The 9851-nt window shown below is 44.4% G+C and overlaps 1 protein-coding gene across 1 annotated transcript in view; it reads left to right on the top strand.

Moving 5' to 3' along the window:
* The window catches only part of LOC106607199 (synaptosomal-associated protein 25-B), a 71352-nt gene that overhangs the window by 16495 nt on the left and 45006 nt on the right, over positions 1-9851 (top strand). The window lies entirely within an intron of this gene.

Here is a 9851-nt window from a genome sequence, read left to right as displayed (position 1 = left end):
TCACACCCCCTCAGTACCCAAAATATAAGCTTTAAAGCCTCATAACATGGTTAGAACTTCAATGTTGATATCATGGATTGTCAGTCCTTGTATCCATAGCTCTGTCTATGAATTGAGAGTGGTTACATTTCTCCAGCTCTATCCCTCCCCTGTTTACCAGAACAGTGGTGGGGTGGCCACTTTGTTATTGTTGGTTTAGCAGAATGCCCCTTTAAACACATTGTCAGGTATGTTCGACCAGCAACCATGGGAAGAGTTGTAGTGGAGAGGAGAGCGGCTGATTGATGAGAATTATATATAGTTGATGTCGGAAGTTTACATCCAGTTAGGATCACCACTTTATTTGAAGTGAGAGAGAATGATTTATTTTAGCTTTTATTTCTTTCATCACATTCCCAGCGGGTCAGAAGTTTACATACAGTTAGGATCACCACTTTATTTTAAGAATGTGAAATGTCAGAATAATAGTAGAGAATGCTTTATTTCTTTCATCACATTCTCAGCGGGTCAGAAGTTTACATACACTCAATTAGTATTTGGTAGCATTGCCTTTAAATTGTTTAACTTGGGTCAAACGTTTCGGGTAGCCTTCCACAAGCTTCCCAAAATAAGTTGGATGAATTTTGGCCCATTCCTCCTGACAGAGCTGGTGTAAGGCTACCCGAAACGTTAGGTTTGTAGACCTTGCTTGCACACACTTTATCAGTTCTGCCCACACATTTTCTATAGGGTTGAGGTCAGGGCTTTGTGATGGCCACTCCAATACATTGACTTCGTTGTCCTTAAGCCATTTTGCCACAACTTTGGAAGTATGCTTGGGGTCATTGTCCATTTGGAAGACCTGTTTGCGACCAAGCTTTAACTTCCTGACTGATGTCTTGAGATGTTGCTTCAATATATCCACATAATTTTCCTACCTCATGATGCCATCTATTTTGTGAAGTGCACCAGTCCCTCCTGCAGCAAAGCACCCTTACAACATGATGCTGCCACCCCTGTGCTTTACGGTTGGGATGGTGTTCTTCGGCTTGCAAGCCTTCCGCTTTTTCCTCCAAACATAACGATGGTCATTATGGCCATTATGGCCATTTTTGTTTCATCAGACCAGAGGACATTTATCCAAAAAGTACGATCTTTGTTCCCATGTGCAGTTGCAAAACATAGTCTGGCTATTTTATGGCGGTTTTGGAGCAGTGGCTTCTTCCTTGCTGAGCGGCCTTTCAGGTTATGTCGAGGTCCTTTGCTGTTGTTCTGGGATTGATTTGCACTTTTCGCACCAAAGTACATTCATCTCTAGGAGACAGAACGTGTCTCCTTCCTGAGCGGTATGATGGCTGCATGGTCCTATGGTGTTTATACTTGCGTACTATTGTTTGTACAGATGAACATGGTACCTTCAGGCATTTGGAAATTGCTCCCAAGGATGAACCAGACTTGTGGAGGTCTACAATCTTGGCTGATTTCTTTTGATTTTCCCTTGATGTCAAGCAAAGAGGCACTGAGTTTGAAGGTAGGCCTTGAAATACATCCTCAGGTACACCTCCAATTGACTCAAGTGATGTCAATTAGCCTATCAGAAGCTTCTAAAGCCATGACATCTTTTTCTGGAATTTTCCAAGCTGTTTAAAGGCACAGTCAACTTAGTGTATGTAAACTTCTGACCCACTGGTATTGTGATACAGTGAATTATAAGTCAAATAATCTGTCTGTAAACAATTGTTGGAAAAATTACTTGTGTCATGCACAAAGTAGATGTCCTAACCGACTTGCCAAAACTATAGTTTGTTAACAAGAAATTTGTGGAGTGGTTGAAAAATGAGTTTTAATGAGTGCAACCTACGTGTATGTAAACTTCCGACTTTAACTGTATACATATATTTTACAGAGGTCATTTATAGATAGCTAGTCTTTAGTAACCTTGTTATGTAAACATCCTAGGTTTATCTGTGTATGCACACACACACACACACACACACACACACACACACACACACACACACACACACACACACACACACACACACACACAGATGGAGATGGAAGCTCCTGCATTAATAATGTTGCCCTGGTAACAACCTGTGAATAATGGAGCATGTCTTTGATGTGAAGGAGACAGATGTGACATAGTAAAATGGCAGCAGCCCCCCCCCAAACTCCTTCCCCCTCCCCCTCTCCGTGTCCTTGACACAGTTATTTAATGTGGTCGTGTTTAATTATCAAATATGGAGCCTGTGCAACCTTGATCTCCTGAAAGCTGGGGTAGAGGGCAACGTCTGGGCACTGGGCTGCTCCGTGGCTCATAATGAAATATGAGCCACGTAAACGCTCAAGGCTGTTACTTTATTTTAGGCTACTGGCAGTCAGCTGCATGAGAAACAGGTTAGCGTACCATTGTGCGGTTGCATGTACTGTAGGTTATATAGGCTTTGAATGATTAACACAATGGAACTTTCTAGCTTCAAAATGAAAGGCCTGTGTTGGAGATACATGAATAAGATGAAGAAGAAAGCAGACAGACACACACATGATCTTCATATCTACTGTACATCTCTATGAGATGTGGTTTAGCCCCAGCACTCCATTGTTACCTGAGCTACAGCAGTCTAGTGACCTGGTTTCCCTCAGAACCACACGGACTGTGGTGTGACAGGCTCGGCTCTGAAACGGCTCCTATTTCCTGGGGAAATGTTGTTTATCTGTGCTGAACATGGAGTCTGATTGATTGCAGTGAACAGAGACGGTTCATCACTGGCAGCTGACAGTGTGTTACCAGCCTGCTGTTTGACAATAGGACAGCATCTCATTGTTTCCAGCCTGCTGTTTGACAATAGGACAGCATCTCATTGTTTCCAGCCTGCTGTTTGACAATAGGACAGCATCTCATTGTTACCAGCCTGCTGTTTGACAATAGGACAGCATCTCATTGTTTCCAGCCTGCTGTTTGACAATAGGACAGCATCTCATTGTTTCCAGCCTGCTGTTTGACAATAGGACAGCATCTCATTGTTACCAGCCTGCTGTTTGACAATAGGACAGCATCTCATTGTTACCAGCCTGCTGTTTGACACTAGGACAGCATCTCATTGTTACCAGCCTGCTGTTTGACAATAGGACAGCATCTCATTGTTTCCAGCCTGCTGTTTGACAATAGGACAGCATCTCATTGTTTCCAGCCTGCTGTTTGACACCGGGACAGCATCTCATTGTTTCCAGCCTGCTGTTTGATACTAGGACAGCATCTCATTGTTACCAGCCTGCTGTTTGACACTGGGACAGCATCTCATTGTTACCAGCCTGCTGTTTGACAATAGGACAGCATCTCATTGTTTCCAGCCTGCTGTTTGACAATAGGACAGCATCTCATTGTTTCCAGCCTGCTGTTTGACAATAGGACAGCATCTCATTGTTTCCAGCCTGCTGTTTGACACTAGGACAGCATCTCATTGTTACGAGCTTGCTGTTTGACACTTGGACAGCATCTCATTGTTTCCAGCCTGCTGTTTGACACTAGGACAGCATCTCATTGTTACCAGCTTGCTGTTTGACACTGGGACAGCATCTCATTGTTTCCAGCCTGCTGTTTGACATTTGGACAGCATCTCATTGTTACCAGCCTGCTGTTTGACACTTGGACAGCATCTCATTGTTACCAGCCTGCTGTTTGACACTTGGACAGCATCTCATTGTTATATACTGCTATATACCTGATGGTTCATTAGTGTAGGATTCCAATGAGTCCATCCTCCTATAGCTCCGCCCTCTGCTATATACCTGATGGTTCATTACTATATGCAATAGTAAGTCACTCTGCAGATGATATGATCTATAAAACATCTCATCTTCCACACAACAGGACATTAATAGATCCATTTGATTTAGAAATCAGTGCTAAAGGTCTGTGCTATGTTAAATCAATCAATTAAATGTATTTTATGAAGCCCTTTTTACATCAGCAGTTGTCACAAAGTGCTTTACAGACAGCCAGCCTAAAACCCCGAACAGCAAACAAAACAGAGGTAGCTCAGCGTTGAGCTGTTCTAACTGAGCTCAGCATTGAGCTGTTCTAACTGAGCTCAGCGTTTAGCTGTTTCTAATGGAGCTCAGCGTTGAGCTGTTCTAACTGAGCTCAGCGTTGAGCTGTTCTAACTGAGCTCAGCGTTGAGCTGTTCTAACTGAGCTCAGCGTTTAGCTGTTTCTAATGGAGCTCAGCGTTGAGCTGTTCTAACTGAGCTCAGCGTTGAGCTGTTTCTAATGGAGCTCAACGTTGAGCTGTTTCTAATAAAGCTCAGCGTTGATCTGTTTCTAATAGAGCTCAGCGTTGATCTGTTTCTAATAGAGCTCAGCGTTGAGCTGTTTCTAATAGAGCTCAGCGTTAAGCTGTTCCTAATAGAGCTCAGCATTGAGCTGTTTCTAATAGAGCTCAGTGTTGAGCTGTTTCTAATGGAGCTCAGTGTTGATCTGTTTCTAATGGAGCTCAGTGTTCTGTTTCTAATAGAGCTCAGTGTTCTGTTTCTAATAGAGCTCAGCGTTGATCTGTTTGTAATGGAGCTCAGTGTTGATCTGTTTCTAATAGAGCTCAGTGTTGAGCTGTTTCTAATAGAGCTCAGCGTTGAGCTGTTTCTAATGGAGCTCAGCGTTGAGCTGTTTCTAATAGAGCTCAGTGTTGAGCTGTTTCTAATGGAGCTCAGCGTTGAGCTGTTTCTAATAGAGCTCAGTGTTGAGCACTATAAGTTGATTAAAAGCATTATTATCGTATCTCCTAGCCTCTCTTCATCACATGATTACATATGCCCTCTCTTATGACCGAAAATAACTTCTGGACATCAGATCTGTGATTACTCACCACAGACTGTCAGAATCCTTTTTGTCCTTTAATGAGTCCAATGTGAATGACATACTGCTTTCCCAGGAACAGGCCCAGATCCCCATCCTTTGCGTGAAGAGGAGACAGAGAAAAATGGGCCAGAGGGCTGCCTTCTTAGAATTCGTAGGCGATCTAATAAACTTACACTGCCTTCCATTCTGCTAGCATACATGCAATCTTTGGATTGCATGTAAACATCAGCTGGTGCACGATATCTAAGGAAGTCTTGAGGTTTTGCTTGCCTGAGGTAGAGTATCTCATAAGATGTAGACCGCACTATCTACCTAGAGAGTTTTTCATCTGTATTTTTTGTAGCTGTCTACATACCACCACAGACTGAGGCTGGCACTAAGACAGCACTCAATGAGCTGTATTGTGCCATTAACAAACAGGAAAAAGCTCACCCAGAGGCGGCGCTCCTAGTGGCCGGGGACTTTAATGCAGGGAAACTTAAATCCGTCTTTCCTAATTTCTATCAACATGTTAAATGTGCAACCAGAGGGGGAAAAAACTCTGGACCACCTTTACTCCACACACAGAGACGCATACAAAACTCTCCCTTGCCCTCCATTTGGCAAATCTGACCATAATTCTATCCTCCTGATTCCTGCTTACAAGCACAAATTAAAGCAGGAAGCACCAGTAACTCGATCAATAAAAAAAGTGGTCAGATGAAGCAGATGCTAAGCAACAGAACTGTTTTGCTAGCACAAACTGGAATATGTTCCAGGATTCCTCTGATGGCATTGAGGAGTACACCACATCAGTCATTGGCTTCATCAATAAGTGCATCGACGACGTCGTCCCCACAGTGACTGTACATACATACCCCAACCAGAAGCCATGGATTACAGGTAACATCCGCACTGAGCTAAAGGCTAGAGCTGCCGCTTTCAAAGAGCGGGTCTCTAACCTGGAAGCTTATAGGAAATCCCGCTATGCCCTCTGACGAACCATCAAACAGGCAAAATGTCAATACAGGACTAAGATCGAATCATACTACACCGGCTTCGACGCTCGTCAGATGTGGCAGGGCTTACAAACCATTACAGACTACAAAGGGAAGCAGAGCCAAGATCTGCCCATTGACATGAGCCTACCAGACGAGCTCAAGAAAACGTACATTGTAGAAATCCTAACTCCACAGTGCTGTAAATGGTTTATGGAATTGAGAATGGAATTTTCCATTCCTGGGTTTAAATAGGATTTTTGTCAATGTTGTTGTTGCTTAAAATAGCTACCAGTTGGATCCCTGGTTTATGGGGAGAATGGTACTGTGTTAATCATGTCAGAAGATGACAAGGCTAATCCCCTCCCTCATCCTGCCTCGATGGGCCGCCACTGCCCCTCCCTCCCTCATCCTGCCTCGATGGGCTGCCACTGGCCCTGCCTCCCTCCCTCATCCTGCCTCGATGGGCTGCCACTGGCCCTGCCTCCCTCCCTCATCCTGCCTCGATGGGCCGCCACTGCCCCTCCCTCCCTCATCCTGCCTCGATGGGCTGCCACTGGCCCTGCCTCCCTCCCTCATCCTGCCTCGATGGGCTGCCACTGGCCCTGCCTCCTTCCCTCATCCTGCCTCGGTGGGCCAACACTGCCCCTCCCTCCCTCATCCTGCCGCCACTACACTTTTATTCGCTACAGTCTGTCATCTAAATGTGCTTTATTGGAATGGCTCTTGCAGATAGGGTTTGTGATTAGCGTGAAATAACAGAGATAGCGAGAGAGATGCAGTAAATAACATGGAGGAGGAGAAAGAAAACAGTGGTGCGTAAATCCTCTTTACCCTGGTGTTTTTAATCTCTCCCTCGGCTCAGTTCTGGCTGAAGCCTTACGAATGTCGTCAATCAAACGGAGTGACAGCAGCGTGTCTTGTGGAGGGGGATGGGGAGGCGGGACTTAGCAACAGATAGAGCCCTAGTAGCCTAGAGCCACTCAATCTCAATTCATCTTTCCACAATCTTCTTCTCAACAGTATTGGAGGAGAAGGTCCAAGGTCGCTCCTCTCTTACCTCTCCTGTTGAGAGGAAGGACGAGGAGAGAGGATCGAGGAAAGATTAATTGAGACTGAGCTCTATCGATTCTGAATTGAGAAAGACCTTGTACTAAAACACATGACTGCTGCACCAGAGAAGTTCTGTTTTTGAAGTTCTCCCTGCATGGAGCAGGTTTAGACCTTACCAGGTTTGTGTTGGGTAAAAGACAGCAAGTGTGTGTGAGAGACTAGGATTGGTCTGTCTGTCTGTCTGTCTGTCTGTCTGTCTGTCTGTCTGTCTGTCTGTCTGTCTGTCTGTCTGTCTGTCTGTCTGTCTGTCTGTCTGTCTGTCTGTCTGTCTGTCTGTCTGTCTGCAACAGCCATGCTAAAGGTCAACGCTAAATGCCACAAAAGGCAGAGCATTTTAGTTGATAACAGAAAACGGCCATGGTCTGTTCACCAACAGCCTGTTTCACTGGAGACAAACTGATAGACTGTTCACCAACAGCCTGTTTCACTGGAGACAAACTGATAGACTGTTCACCAACAGCCTGTTTCACTGGAGACAAACTGATAGACTGTTCACCAACAGCCTGTTTCACTGGAGACAAACTGATAGACTGTTCACCAACAGCCTGTTTCACTGGAGACAAACTGATAGACTGTTCACCAACAGCCTGTTTCACTGGAGACAAACTGATAGACTGTTCACCAACAGCCTGTTTCACTGGAGACAAACTGATAGACTGTTCACCAACAGCCTGTTTCACTGGAGACAAACTGATAGACTGTTCACCAACAGCCTGTTTCACTGGAGACAAACTGATAGACTGTTCACCAACAGCCTGTTTCACTGGAGACAAACTGATAGACTGTTCACCAACAGCCTGTTTCACGGGAGACAAACTGATAGACTGTTCACCAACAGCCTGTTTCACTGGAGGCAAACTGATAGACTGTTCACCAACAGCCTGTTTCACTGGAGGCAAACTGATAGACTGTTCACCAACAGCCTGTTTCACTGGAGGCAAACTGATAGACTGTTCACCAACAGCCTGTTTCACTGGAGGCAAACTGATAGACTGTTCACCAACAGCCTGGGATCTGTTGTGTGTTGCTACAGTATGCAGCCTCCTTTGGTAGTGAATCCAGTCCATTTCAGACTATTGACTTGAAAAAGTCAATTATGATGTTGTTATATAGTAATGCTGGACACTATTCAACACCTAGAGTCCTGTCAGCTGTCTCTATCCAGCTGTGATAACAACCTTTCGCCTGGGAAGGGGGTGAATGTGAGAGTCGTGGACATGAAAGAAGTGAGGAGGAGGAGGAGGTGATAGAATGGATAAATGTAATAGACGGAGGGGTAATGAACTGGAGAGAGATTACTGATGACAGGAGGAAAGAGCAGGAGGGAAAATCAGACTACTGAAAACAAACAATGAGGAGAAGACAATATCCCTCACAGTGAAATGAAAATAAATACAAAAAGAGGAAGAGAGAGAGAGAAAGGGAGAGCAAGAGGGAGAGAGAGAGAGAGGGGAATACAACAACAGAAGAGAGAAAGGAGGGAGGCTTTTAAGAGTCTGACTATCCTGTACTGTGGGCCGCTGTTCCTTTCAGAGCCGATACTCAATTATTAAAGATCTACTGACGACTGGGGAGAGAGAGGGAAGGAAAGAGCGAGTGAATGGGAGAGAAAGAGAGAGGGAGTGGGAAAACCTTATCTGACATTAAAACATAGGATCACACCAATGTGCACACACTGGTTCAATCAACCTTGTTTCCACATCGTTTCAAGGAAATTACGTTGAACCAACGTGGAATAGACATTGAATTGACGTCTGTGCGCATTGGGATCTGAGCCTGCCTCACCCTCACCTGAAAATAACTGTAATTTGTTGATTTGGACATAAAGAACGTGAGTTTCCACGTCTATGAAACATTGAGTCTCTTGCCGACTGACTCCCAGTGTACAGAAATAGAAATGTTATCGTTGACATCAAGCTCAAGCTGGTTCTTACTGTATTCCGCCATTGTGTATTTGACAGCAATCACACGATATGGTTTCCCATCTGTCCCGACAACAAAGCATCTCAGAACATAAAATGGCCGAGGCTTTTGTCGAGTTTAGATGAAAACCTTTGAGAGAGGCTTTCTAAAATGCATGACATTATGACAACTGACTTAGAATGATTTAGAGTGCAGTATTGTTTTAATGTACATGTTATGTTGATGGAATAAATAACAGATTGAAGTGAACTTAAAGAAATGTGTGTGTCACGCCCTGACCTTAGAGCCTTTTTTATTGTCTATTTTGTTAGGTCAGGATGTGACTTGGGTGGGCATATCTAGGTTTCTATTTCTTTGTTGCCCTAGTATGGCTCCCAATCAGAGGCAGCTGTTTATCGTTGTCTCTGATTGGGGATCATACTTAGGCAGCCCTTTTTCCCCACCTGTGATTGTGGGATCTTGTTTGTGTGTAGTGGCTTTCTGCACTGCATGTAGCTTCACGTTCGTTTTTGTATTTTGTTGTTTTTTCCGGTGTCATTATTCTTAAAAGTAAAATGTACGCACCTTGGTCCAGTTCTTCAGACGATCGTAACAGTGTGTTACATAACAAATCTGCCAACTCCTTTCAGTTTAGTCTCTCTCTCTCCTTCTCCCTCCCTACCCCTCTCCCTCACTACCTCTCTCTTGCCCTACCCCTCTCCCTCCCTACCCCTCTCCCTTATTTCACTTATAATTCACTGTATCACAATTCCAGTGGGTCAGAAGTTTACATACACTAAGCTGACTGTGTCTTTAAGCAGCTTGGAAAATTCCAGAAAAAGATGTCATGGCTTTAGAAGCTTCTGATAGGCTAATTGACATCATTTGAGTCAATTGGAGGTGTACCTGTGGATGTATTTCAAGGCCTACCTTCAAACTCAGTGCCTCTTTGCTTGACATCATGGGAAAATCTAAAGAAATCAGCCAAGACCTCAGACAAAAAATTGTAGACCTCCACATGTC

This window comes from Salmo salar, chromosome ssa01 (genome assembly GCF_905237065.1).
Source record: "Salmo salar chromosome ssa01, Ssal_v3.1, whole genome shotgun sequence".
In the NCBI taxonomy this organism is placed as follows: domain Eukaryota; kingdom Metazoa; phylum Chordata; class Actinopteri; order Salmoniformes; family Salmonidae; genus Salmo; species Salmo salar.
This window is presented reverse-complemented; position numbering and strand designations above follow the sequence as displayed.